Raw genomic sequence first — 14391 nt, forward strand, 5'->3', positions numbered from 1 at the left:
GCTTACTGCTGAATAGCTTGGCTCTTTAAAAGAAGGTTGAAGTGAAGTGACCAAAAAAATTGGCATTAGACCAATTTATGAGATAAGTGATAAATTCAACAATAACAACTCATAGGTAATGAAGGACAAGGAAATCAATAACTCCTTTATGCTGTGTTTGGTTGGGGGATTTGGGGAGAGATTTGGAAAGGAAAAGAGAAAAGGTGTGTGAAACTAGATGAAATATAAGCATGTTTTATTCACATTTCACCTACCTTTTCCATTTCTCTTTCCAAATCCCTCCCCAAATCCCCCAACCAAACACAGCATTAATGTGCACTCTAGTAACACAGACAAATTTTTAGAATTGAGAAAACTATTATTAAAATCCCAAAGCTTGATGTGACTGATGAAAATGAAATAGTTTTTTTCAAAACACAATTTGAAGGAAATTCCAAATACATGAAACATAGTCGCTTAACAATTTTGCTCACCTTGTTTGTCGTGACCAGACATGTTTAGTATCAACTCATATAGAGACGAACAATGAGCTTAGTTAATCAGGGTATTGTGTCTTATGCCACTTGAGCAAGACGTTATTTTCTATACATCATACATACTCATTATCTAGACACCCATCATCATGATGTGCAAAATAATACAGGTCTCCCTGATAAGATCTTTATGACTTCAATGTATTTTAATTATTTAATGTAAGTTTGAATTAAACTAATGAATTTAAGTTTTTATAAATATTATTTATTAGAATACAAATTTTTTTAATTAAAATTTCAATTGAAAGACATTGGAATACAAATAATTAGGTATACACGATCACATCATATGGTAGAAATTAAATGGGTAAACTACACTAATCTCCCCTGAGGGTTGAGAAAAAATACAGTAAGTCCACAATTTTAACATAATTACACTAGCCTCCTTTTTAGTAAGATGAAATGGAACGGAACTAATACAGATGGTGTAAAAATACAAAGGCAAACAACATAAAATATGTATTTTTGTGTAAAAGAGATGACAAAATCATTTTTTTATCCCTATACTAACAAATTATTGATGAAAAAAAGGATGAAGTCTTAATGTAAATTAAAACTTTATCAGAACTCAATGTAATTATGTCAAAACTATTTGGTTTGGATTTTAGATTCATAAAATTTTTCTAAAAAACTAAAAATTAGTTTCGTGAAAATAATTAAAATATCAAAAGCACTTATCAATTTTATGTAGTTTTATCCTTTTGGAGGGCAAAAATAATTTTTAAAAATTCAAAATATATTTATTTATTTTTGTCAAACTAGTTTATATTTTTTCAAAAAAAATTTAACAAAAAAAAATTCAAAGAATGAAACCAAACATGGCTAATATCCAAACCTCAAGGAATGTCAGTGTAATTTACCCAAATTAAATTACATGGTCAGTAGGGAAGCTCGCGGTTCAGTTTTGGACGGTTCAGTTTGCAGTTTGGATCCGCCGGCATATGTGCGGTTTGGGAAAAATTGAACCCGCAGTACGGATTGCGATTTGTGCGGATAGGGTTCGCGAATGTGTGGGTGGGTTGCGGATTGGACTTTATTCTTTAAAAATTTATTTTTTGGTATTTTTTTCTCGTTTTGTAAATATTTATTTTGAGCCATTTTCCCCCCCCCATTTTCTAAAATGCTCAACATTAATAATTAATGAATTAAAACGTATAACATTAAAAACACCAACATAATCAATTCCTAAAACAAGCAAATTATTCAAAATCCTAAATTTACCTAAAATTAATTCTTCATTAACTTTCACATTCATCCAAAATGCAATAATAAAATAATAATAAATTGTTGTCAAATTTCATCCAATTCAAACTCATTAAATAAATAAAAAAACATTTGTAAACTCGCAAACTCCATCATAAAAAAAAAATTTAAAAAAAGAGTAAGTGCGGGCGGGTCTTGCGGGTGCGGGTGAAACCCGCAACCTGCAATAATGTCATGTTCTAAACCACATCCACCCGTTTTGTATTTGCAAAAACGCCCATTTGTATGCGAACCGGTTCGGATTGAGCGGGTTAAATAACCCCATGCCCAGCCCTAATGGTCAGTGAGTCTATGAAAATATCACATTAAGCTGAAGATGGTCCAACATATCACTTAATTTCCTCTTGCCTTCTTGAGAATTAACTAGAAGAATATAGAAAACTACATGAACAGTTGATAATAATTAATAAGCAGGATTGGGTAACCACATGAGCATATTATGATATCAAATCCAATAAACATGTCTAAGACCATCTCCAACGGTTAAGCAGATATATCACCAAATTTGAATTTAGTGAAAAAACACATCTTTTTTGGCTCCAACGGTTTGATCAAAATAGTACCAAATTGAGAACGGAGCAAAATTTTCACCAAACTGAAGAGCTGGGTCTGATTTCATCATTTCACTGTGCGTTTACGTTGGAGGAGGGTCCCACCGGACAACTGACCAGATGTTTAGCCAGTCGTCCGGTTTAGATAGAAAAAGCACAACGAATTGCTTCAAAAGTTGGCTTGTCCGTTTGAATGATTTCCCTTCAAGTGAAAGAAATCCCGATGGCAAGCCCTCTCTCTCTCTCTCGTTTTCTTTACGTCATCACTGTGCTTTTGAAGCTAATGCTGCTTTATTTGTGGCCACTCAAAAGCTTCCCCCTCTCTCTCTCTCTCTCTCTCTCTCTCTCTCTCTCTCTCTCTCTCTTCTCCTCACACACACACACTCTCTCTCTCCCTGCAACTTTCAATGGCGTCCGAAGAGGTCAGCAAACCTCCTTCAATCCGTCCTTACTCTGAGGTAAAAACACCCAACTCTTCTCTCAACGCCTAGATTTCCCTTTCCTTTCCCATTCCTTTTCCATATCAACACTCTCATCTCAAATTGATCAAAACTCTTCAAAATTTTCTGACTTTATTTTATTTTTTATTTCTTTAACATTTCAGATGAATTTTTGGTTTGTAAAAGGAACTATGCAACTGTGCTTTAAACTCTTGCAATACCAATGGTCAGAAAATGTCCACATATTGGTCAGGTGATTGAAAAGACACAGGGACCTCTTTTAATTTGCTAACAGTTTGATTCTCCTCTTTACTTGCAGATGCTAATCCCACTGTTGCAAAGTAATCTATCTCTATGTTGTGCAGTGCTGTGGAGGGGAAAAAAAATAACTTTCAGTCCCTTGACTGACTGACCGGCCTGTCGTCCGGTCAGTCCCAGCGGACGTCCCCAGTCTTTTGATGCAACCTACAGTGCAACCGTTGGAGCACCTTGTATTAGACTGAGGAAATCGCCTTTTTTTTCCTCAGATTTGATGAAAAAAATAGTTAGCCGTTGGAGATGCTCTAAGGTCAACCATAATTACAGAAATCTTAAATAACCTAAATATCAAAATTAGTGCAAACTCTCAAAAGGGTCTAAAATTTGATCAAAAAGAAAGACACCCAGATAATCAAAACCCAAATATATGCACGAGAAGATCAGAGAACCCACAAGAGCAACCATAGCAAAACGTTCATTAAGACATGGGTAAAATCCAAATTGTAAAAATAAAAAAAAAAAAAAAAAAATCAGATAAACGTAAAATATATGTGAGACTGAATATATAAATGTCACAAATGAAAATTGAGAGAAAATTTGTTGGTAGGCATTACCTTCGTTTGATGATCAGATGAGGAGGAAACTCGGGAATCTCAGAAAATTTAAGATGGAACGAAAGAGGGGTACCCTACATGAATACGACCTTTCTTGAAGTGATGATGGAAAAAAGATAAGATAAGGATTATACCTTTCTTGAAGTGATGATGGAAAAAAGAAGACATGGGTAAAATTTAAGATGGACCAAAGATAAATATAAATGAAAAATGCTTCGGACCCACACTGGGGTCGATCTCCAGTGAGTGAGGTCGCGCTCCGTAATTGGATAAAAAAAAATTATTTTATTTTATTTTATTTTTTTTTTTAGAGTTTCAGTCAATGGGAACTCGCCACCTTATTGGGGTTGCGACCCCACAAAGGGTATGCAGCAGTTCCGAAATATAAATGGAGCAAAATGGAATTTACTTAAAAATTTTAATAAATATTTAAAATATTTTGGGATGTTTAACTTTTTCCACAAAAGAATATATGCTCTGCTTATAATTCTTATATCCTCAAAGATAGGGATTATATAGAAAAGAACATATACTTTGCTTAGTAATTTTTTTTTATAGATTCAATTCAATGAGATGAATTAAAAATTAAAAAAAAATTAAAATGGTTAACATTTTCCACAAAAGAATATATGCTCTGCTTATAATTCTTATATCCTCAAAGATAGGGATTATATAGAAAAGAACATATACTTTGCTTAGTAATTTTTTTTTATAGATTCAATTCAATTCAATGAATTAAAAATAAAAAAAAATGAAAATGGTCCAAACAAGTCCAAAATAAACAACAACAACAACAATAATAATAATACTATACTTTTTTGGCGTATTTTAATTTTTTGAATTTTTTCTTTAAAAATTTATTTTTTAAATTCGTCTACACAAGATGGACCAAAAAAAGTAAATATTGACAAAATTTTGAAAAAAAAATCACTAAAGGCAAAAAAAAAATTCAAAAAAAATATGTGGCTTTTTTAGGTGTTTCTAAACACTGCTATTTTTTTTTTTAAATACATATATTCAATAGTTAAGTTTTTAACAATTATTAATTTTATTTTATTTTGGAAAAATAAAAAAAAATGAAAATATGAATTTTTTTTAATGGTGTGTTAAATATAAATATAGAAGAAGATTTTTTTGGCCAATGGTGGGCTTAGATACTTTTCCTGTTTAGATACTTTTCCTATAAATTAGCTCTTAATTTTTTTATTTTATTTATATATTTTGTGCTAAAATTTTCATCTTGCCCTTGGGCCAAAATTCTGGTCATTCCGTGGACTTTCGTACGGGCTGAATTTTGGGTTGTAAGCCCAAAGGCACAAAAAGGAAAATTATATATATATATAAAATATTACAAATTAGGGTTTTACCTACTTTTTAAAAAACAAATTTTTTATTTTAAACTTTGGCCTTGTAAATTGGTCCATCTCTATTTAAAGACATTTAGGTCAAGTTTGGCAATCTATAAAAAATTTAAAAAGTTAAAAAATTATCACTATTCATCAATTAAAAATATAAAAATATTAATTTACACAATATTACCATACAAAGACGTGACTGGTGGTACCCGTGGTGACAGTGCACTTTATTGGGCTGTCAATGGGGTAAAAAAAACAAAAAAGTATATCTATTCATTAAATTGGAGGATAATATTGGGCCAGTGGAGGCCATCACAGATCTCTTTTTGATAATCTGAACCATGCAATGTATAGAAATCGTCAAGTACTATATGCCTATGAAAAATCACGTTAATCGGATATTGCTAACTATATGATCAAATTAGTTTAGTATAAAAAATGGATGGTGTTATATTTAACAGTTAACAAAAAACTAACACAATCAGATAGTTATCGATATCCAATCACCATGATTTTTTACAAACACATAGTACTCGACGAGTTCTACACATTTAACGATTCCGATTAGCAAAACGTGACCTGTGGTGGGCCCCCAAGGGCTGGACAACACCGCCAATTTAAGCCCGAGAAGTAGGCAATAATTTCTTATCTCCTAATCTGCCACTGCTCTGCCAGACTGCTGGACGGGCTATCAATAACTTCTCTTGTACATTTTTTTATACAATTTTTTAATATACATTTTTTCGTAAAAAGTCAAAAAGTTAACCTAAACATTCATATTTTTTTCCTCAACTTTTTAGTCTAAAAAGACAAAAAGTACACTTATTTTGGACACCCCAAACAACCCCTTAATTAAGAAGATTGAAATTGTTGGTAATACAAATGAAAAATGTCATAATAGATGTGGTCTCATCCCATCCACTTTTTCAACTTAAAAGTGACAATTGGTAGATTTACAATTTATATTAATGTAAGTTCTATTGAGGTCATGTTAGGTTATACTTGAATTTGTGGGGAAAAAAAAATTATAAAAGAAAAAAAAATAGACAAAATAATGTTTGGGAAAAAAAAGTTTTCCATTAAATTAATTTCTCTTTTCCTTTTATTTTTAAATAAATTATAAAAACATGGAATAAGATTGGTAGATTAGTGAATTAATTTTTCAAAACTGTCCCACAGAGTTGGAGCCAAGGATTAGTAAAATAACCTTAAAATAGAGGACCTTCCTGATTATGGGCCTCAAATTCTTGAGTAACAAAAACTGTGCTGTCTGTGTACTAGTTGTGACCTTCACTGCTCACTTTCCAGCTTGGTTCCAGTGCTCTCTCTCTCTCTCTCTCTCTCTCTCTCAACATATTATATGCAAAGTTGAAAATCCTAAGGTAAAGTCCCTCACATTGTGCATTTTGGTGTTTACCCAAGAAAACTAGTTGGTTTTCATGTTGGCTTGTAACCCGACATATACTTTAAAGTTCTAATTTTTGATAACAAAAACACCAAAATCTTTATGCATCTAATCTAACAACATATATGAACATGTTTCTCAAAAGTGGACACGTGTAGGGGTGGTGTTAGGATTTTTCCGATGGGAGGTTAGATTGTCAAAGAAAAAAAAAGTATAAGGCAAATCTCATCAGACCATTAATATATCAAGTCGAGTTTTATTTGATTAAATTATATTAAAGATTATGTAATAGAGGCATTTGGACTAATAAAAAATTGTAACTGATTAGTTTCAATTTAAACATTATTTGTACAATTTTTTATTGTTGCATGGATCAAAATGTATGCATTTATAGATAGAAGTAAGGTGGCATTTGCTAATAATTGAAAATATCTTAATGTAATTAATCTACATTCTATTCAACTTTTTAAACTAATTTTTATAACTTTAGTTTAAATATTACACAATATCTTAAGTCCATAAAGTTCACATTTTTTTTTTTTTTTTGGTTACATGAGAAAGAAAAACACAAACCAAGGGCTAAGCCCGTTCAGTAGATAGTCCCTCACTAGCAAGTTCCTAATTTCAGCTGGTGGTTCATTCACCGCCAACATATCTTCAGGTTGTTCTGCTTCAAGTTTGGCTAGCGCGTCCGCACATAGGTTGCCTTCTTTCCAAATATGTTGGATTGTGCATTCACATCCTTTTAACAGAATTTTTGCATCATCCACTAGATTTCTGAAGGGGCAATTGACCACGGTTTCTTCCTTTATTAGCTTCACAACTTGTGTTGCGTCCGTTTCTATCAGTACATTGTATAAGTCCTTTTGTAAAATAACAGTGAGGCCTTTATACAATGCCCACAGTTTCGCTTCAAGACTAGTTCCTATTTGCAGTCTGCCATAGTAGCTGCAAACCCAAGCTCCTCTTTCATCCCAAAGTAGTCCTCCAAAGCCACCTTCTCCTCCATCTTTCCTGCATCCATCTATATTTAATTTGATTCGACCTGCAAGAGGTAAGCACCAATGAATAAGTTTGTAAGAAGGTCTAGGATTAAGGATTAAGTTGAGGAAAGCCTGGTGGATCTTTGTAGAGTAGTCTAAAATGAACTTGACACTCTCTTGGTAATAAGTAGATTTACCATCAAAAATAAAAGAATTTCTATTTTTCCAAATTTTCCATAATGCCACAATAAAAACGATGTACCAAGAGATGTCTTTTCTAAAATGATTTTTGTTCCTAGCATTACTCATTAGCCAATCCCTCCAAGGTTTCCCAAACATATTAATACCACTTTTCTGCCAAAAGTAGCAATCCACACTTCCTTAGCTTTATAGCAATCCCTGAACAGGTGGCTAATGTCCTCAGACCCACTGCAATAGAGGCATGTAGGATCATTGGTAAGGCCCCTCTTCATTCTCATATGGTTAGTGAGCAACTTGCCATGGAGTATAGTCCATAAGAAAGCTTTAAGTTTTTGTGGGAGCCTAAGCTTCCACGCCCATGTCCAATCTCCAGCCATATCAGGATGCCTTTGAATAAGTTCATAGGCAGATGAAACCGTAAACACCCCATCAAGGGCACCTTTCCACATAAGAGAATCCAAAATGGAACTATCAAAAGGGACATTTTGTAGAATTAGATAAGCAATGGGAGATGGAAGGATGCTATCAACATATTGTTCATCCCAAGTTCCATCATCTCCCATTAATTTTCTAATCTTAACATACCTGTAATCATCAGTGGAACTGGTAAGATTAGGGCTGGAAACGGAGTCTTCAAAAGATCTATCACCATACCACCAATCTTTCCGCACATCAACAGACTGGCCATCACCCACAGACCATTTAATTCCTTTTCTGAAAGTGTTTTTAATACACATGATGCCTCTCCAAATATGAGATGCTTGCCTCCTCTTAGGCTATTCCTGCAAAGAAGTATTTTTAAGATATTTGTTTCTAAGAACCTCACACCACAAGCCTTCCTATCTGCTGACCATATTCTAGCCCAACTTAGAAGTAGGGCCAGATTTTGGTCTCTAGCTTTTTTGATACCAAGTCCCTTATTCCTTTTCATTCTGCACACTACATCCCAATTAACAAGATGAATTTTTTTTCCTTTCCAAGGTATCACTCCAAAGGAAATTACGATTCAACTTATCAATAACATTGCTCACCTTTTTAGAAACAAACATTGTTTGCATAGTGTAAGAAGGAATAGCAGAGCTCACTGATTGAATCAGTGTGGCTCTGCCAACCAAAGATAATACATTAGCCTTCCACCTAACCAATCTTCTTTGCATTTTTCCAAGGATATCATTAAAATGTCTCATGTAACCCTCCCATGAATTAGAGGAACACCCAAATATTTCCCTAATTTAGTAGTAAGAGGAATGCCACATTTATTGCTCAATTCTCTGGCTTTCCTTCTATCTATGTTAGGAGAAACATACAACTTGGACTTGTGGGAATTAATTTTCAACCCAGAGATGTTACAAAATTCATCCACAACCTTCATTATAGTGTTGCAATTTGACATAGTAGCATGCCCAAATAACATGAGATCATCAACAAAGAATAAGTGTGTGATTGAAGGACCACCCCTAGTGACCTCAACCCCTTTCCAAAGCTTGTTCTCAGCTTGGAAGCTAATCATATTGGATAGCCTCTCCACACATAACACAAAGAGATAAGGAGAGAGAGAATCTCCTTGCTACAATCCTCTTTTAGGTTTAAATTCTTGTAGAGTTTCACCATCCCAAATAATAGCAGTGCTAACACTAGTGACACAACACATGATGAGATCAATGAGGTTAACATCAAAATCAAATTCAAAAAGGGTTTGTTTAAGGAAATCCCAAAAAATGTTAGCATAAGCTTTTTCCAAATCAATTTTTAAAACCATACCCCCCTTCTGGCCCTTTTTGTGATTCAAAGTGTGGATGATCTCTTGGGAAATGATTATGTTGTCACTATTACTTCTGTTAGGGATAAAGCTACATTGGTTAGGCCTAAAAATGTTATTCAAAAAAGGTCTAATCCTGCTCACAATTATTTTGGAAATAATTTTCTAAGACACATTGCAAAGACTGATGGGCCTAAATCGTTGAATGCTCTCAGGGTTGTCAATTTTGGGAATCAAACAATAAGAGTTTTGTTAATATCAAAAGGGATATGGTTCTTAACAAAATATTCTTTCACAAAGTCACAGACAGAGGGTCCAATGATGGACCAGTAGGGATGATAAAAAATAGCTTGAAAACCATCCCTCCCAAGGGCCTTAAAAGCATGAATACTCTTCACAGCCTGCCAAACCTCCTCATTAGTAATACTTTTAGTAAGCTTGGAGTTGTTTTCCTGAGTCACCTTGCAAACCACCAAATTATTCCAGTGATCAAGAGAGGTGTTGGGGGAATGATTAAAAAGATTAACAAAATAATTGGTAATTAGGTTCTTGAGTTAGTCAGGCTGATCACACCAAGCCCCACTATCATTTCTCAATATTTCAATCTTTCTCTTTTTCCTTTTGGTAATAGTGGTAAGCCAGAAAAATTTTGTGTTCCTCTCACCTTGAGTAATCCATTTAGATCTAGATTTTTGAAACCACAGTAGGTCTTCCTGATAAAGCACTTTATTATATTGATCTATAAGATCTAATTCAAGAGTATGAAGTTTGTGAGAATAGTTGTTCGCCTGAGATTTTTGAATGCCTTCTATCCTCCCAAGTAACCATCTCTTCCTTCTAAAGATATTGCCAAAGACCTCTTTGTTCCAAACACTAGTTGTTTGAGCTAGTTTCTGGAGGTTATAACTCAAGGAGACATGGTTCTTGGTCCAACTATTATCAATAACATTTATGAAGTCCTCATAAGTTATCCAAGCTGCCATAAATTTAAAGGGTTTACAAGTGGGTTTAAAGGGAGACTTACCTTGAGTAAACATCATCATTGGGGAGTGGTCTGAGTAGGTGCGAGGTAGATTCCGAACTACTCCATCTAGGAAACTGGTTCTCTATTCCATATTGCACATAGCTTTATCCAACCTTACCATAGTATTTTCCAAGCCTTTTCTGTTGTTAGACCAAGTCAACCTAGGACCTGAACACCCCAGATCCATAAGTTTGCAATTATCAACCCATTCATTGAATTTCCTTCCCCTTCTCTGATCTTGACTCAGGTTCTGTATCTGGTTACCTTGTAAACTTTGTTTTTTCATTAGGTGTGGTGAAGTCATTGAAGTCACCAGTAACTAACCGAGGTTCAGACATATTTCAAGCAATGTCCTCCAAATGATCCCATAAATCTTCTCTCAGGTTGCTGTTTGGACTTGTATAAACAGCTGAAAACAACCAATCTGGGTAGTCCTGCCTAGAGATTATAGCAATGATTAGCTAGGAACTGGCTTCTACCATTCTAACATTTACTATGTTTGGGTTCCAAATTATCCACATACCCCCACTACGACCTATTGGGTCTACATGAGCTGAGGCTGTAAAACCCATACCATTGAAGAACAATCTCATAGCCTTGAACTGAACTTTAGTTTCCATGAGGACAACCAATTCTGGTTTATGGATCTGTACTTCTTCCCTCATATTCTGTTTAAACTTTTTGTTCCCTGCTCCTCTACAATTCCAGATTAGCAAATCTATAGATGGTATATCTTGTTATGGTAGAGGTGCTTGGCTATCTAATGCTAAGTAGCCTCTGATGGCTCAAAATTATCTTCCATCGACTTCAGTGGTGTCATTGAGAGGCAATGCATATCTTGGTTTGCATCCACCTGCCTCCATAGTTGAAGCCTCAACTTTACTTCCTCGTTCCACCATTCTGAGGTGATGAAGTGAAACACTTATTTCCCTGGGGATAGACACACCAATACTTTGTTCTGATGCAACATGTGCTTCTCCGTAGGGTAGTTCTCTCATTTCGCCTCCATATTTATCTGGGGGAACCTTGAATTTGGGTCTGGAGTTTATTCGAGTAGAAGAAATTATGGAATGTGGGCTAGGGTTGGTTGGTTGGTTGGGTGGGTGGGTGGGTGGGTGGGTTGTGGTGGTAGAGAAATGGTGGTTATTACTCTGTGGATTTGATGTCTCACACTTCCCTATTACTGCTTCTTGATCTCGTATCTTTATGTCAGTGCCACCTATATTGCCCATTCGAACTCCCTCAACTTTCTTTTCAGTAGCCATGCAAAGGCTAATTATATCAGTCTTTTTTTTGTTTCTTCTGATGTTCTGTCTTTGTACCGAAATCCCTCATATACGTATGTTTTTCCTTTTCCTTTTTCCTTGCTTACTTGGGCTTTGGGACCTGGTTGGTCCTCTTCCTCTCAGAGGATCTCAAATCGATTTTTCTGTGGATATTAGCACCTCTATGAACAGTTGGGCCTCTTGATTTTCTTCTTTGGTGTGGGACAGTTATCCATGGCCCATAATTCATTGGGCCTACCTCATCTTTATGCTCTTTCCCACTTAGGTTTGGCCCAGAACTGACTGGGTATTCATTGCTTTGGCTTTCATCTACATTCAGTGTCTGGCTTTCTAGCACCATCACCAGAGTAGGTTAGTCATTGCATGCCTCTCTCCGGTGACCAATCCTACCACAAGAAAAACATATTGAGTGTAAATGTTCATATTCAACTCCATAAGTGTGTTTACCTATAGAAAAGTGAGAAATTAGAGGCTTTCTGAGGTCCATTTCTATACAAACTCGAGCATACCTCTCACAGCCATGGCTGTGTTGATGTCGATCTTGAACGGAACTCTAATAACTTTTGCGATGTGGTAGAGGATTTTCTCATTATAGTACTCAATGGAAAGATTAGGAAATCTCACCCATATCGCGGTAGTATCCTCTTTCGTTTCGTCCGATAAGAAGTCTTGTTTCCATTTTCTCACTATTACATAGTGATCCATTACTATCTATGGTCTTCCAGTGTATACTTTGGTGTAGTCATCGGCCATGTCAAACTTAACAATGAAGAACCCGTTACCGATGTCTAGGGTTTCAAAGTTTGCTTGTAGCCCCTAAATCTTTGTCATATTGGTCATGAACAATTTATACCCTATGGTTTTCCCTAATAGCCTCACGATCAAACACTTTTTCCATGGCTCACACACTTTCTTCAGGAGGCCTGGTGGTATCTTTGCTTTGGGTATCCCGTCTCTGGTCTCCTCCATAAACCTCATCCTCTTTCTCCAACCTTTGATCAGTATTTTCATCCTCCTCATCTAAAGAGAGCTCCTCCACATTGCAATCGAAATTTTTTTCATTTCAATTTTTGTTGAATCTCGCACGGAAGAGTGCTTGCTTGAAGGATCTAGTTGATTCGTTGTTTACCTCCATGATTTCCATCTAGACTGTGGGTAAATCTTCACTTGGTGGTTTAGATGAGCCTTCCTTCGACTATTGCGCACAGTGAATGGGGTTTTGTACATCCTCTGAACCTTCCTCCACCTATTGACTGTCAGCCATGGTATCATCAACGGCTTGCTCTATTGTACTTTTAATCTTCTTCTTGCTGCGGTTAAGGAGATCAGTCTCCTTCGCTAAGCAGCCATCATCGCGTTGTTCATTAGGTCGGAGAGCTTCAGTAACAGTTATTTTCTAGAGAGAGAAAAAAAGTATTTCAGCTTATTGTTTGACTTTTCATAAAGTTTACAATTGATGCAATTAAACAATTTATAGGACATTATTTCTTTATAATTTAATTCTTTTTAATATATATATATATATATAATAAAGAATGATGGTTTTTAAATTTGGCCTACACATATTTGTCCTACTAGGACATTTGGACGGTTTGGATCTATTCAAACTATAAAACAACGGGTGAGATATATTTTTCAAAAAATATCCTACATGTACATTTTCTATTTTCCCGCTTCTCTCTCTTAATTTTTCTTTTTCTCATCCATCCTTTTATTATCCCATGATCCCACCATCATCTCTATTTTCTTTTTCTTTTTCTTTTCTTTTTTATTTTCTCCCATTCTTTATTTTTCTCTCCATGTGTTTATTTTTTTTTATTTTCTCATTTTTGTTCACTTATTTTTATTCATATTATATGGAAAAGTCTATGATCCTAGAATTAGGAGTCAGATTTTACTGTGTGTAGTGGAGATTAAATTAATAAATTTTATAGTCTACAAATTAAATGAATTTGAACAATTAATTATTAGTTTTAAATATATTGAATACCTGATAGACTTCATAAATTTAAACCTCATATAAATCTTCAACATCTATATAATAAAGCAGGATTTTGAATTTGTCCTACACACATTTGTCCTACTAGAACATTTGGACGACTCAGATCTATTCAAATTATAAAACAATGGCTGAGATATATTTTTCAAAAAATATCCTACATATACATTTTCTATTTTTCCGCTTCTTTCTCTTACTTTTTCTTTTTCTCACCCATCCTTCTATGATCCCAAGATCCAACCTTCATCTCTCTTTTCTTTTTTTTCTTTTTTATTTTCTTCCTTTTTTTTCTCTCTATTTGTTTTTTTTTCTTCTTCTTTTTGTTCAATATATTTTACACATATTTTCATATAATGTTTGTATGCCCGTAATACACTAGGACATTATGGGCATACATACAATTTACATATCTATATAATAAAGCAGGATGATTTTTGAATTTGTCCTACACACATTTGTCCTATTAGGACATTTGGACGGCGCAGATCTATTCAAACTATAAAACAACGGCTAAGATATATTTTTCAAAAAATATCCTACATGCACATTTTCTATTTTTCCGCTTCTCTCTCTTACTTTTTCTTTTTCTCACCCATCCTTCTATGATCCCATGATCTCACCTTCATCTCTCTTTTCTTTTTATTTTTTTTATTTTCTTCTATTTTTATTTTTCTCTCTATTTGTTTTTTTTTTTCTCATTTTTATTCATATTATATGGAA

The sequence above is a fragment of the Camellia sinensis genome, chromosome 11, assembly GCF_055761805.1.
Source record: "Camellia sinensis isolate YWXY chromosome 11, ASM5576180v1, whole genome shotgun sequence".
NCBI classification, from domain to species: domain Eukaryota; kingdom Viridiplantae; phylum Streptophyta; class Magnoliopsida; order Ericales; family Theaceae; genus Camellia; species Camellia sinensis.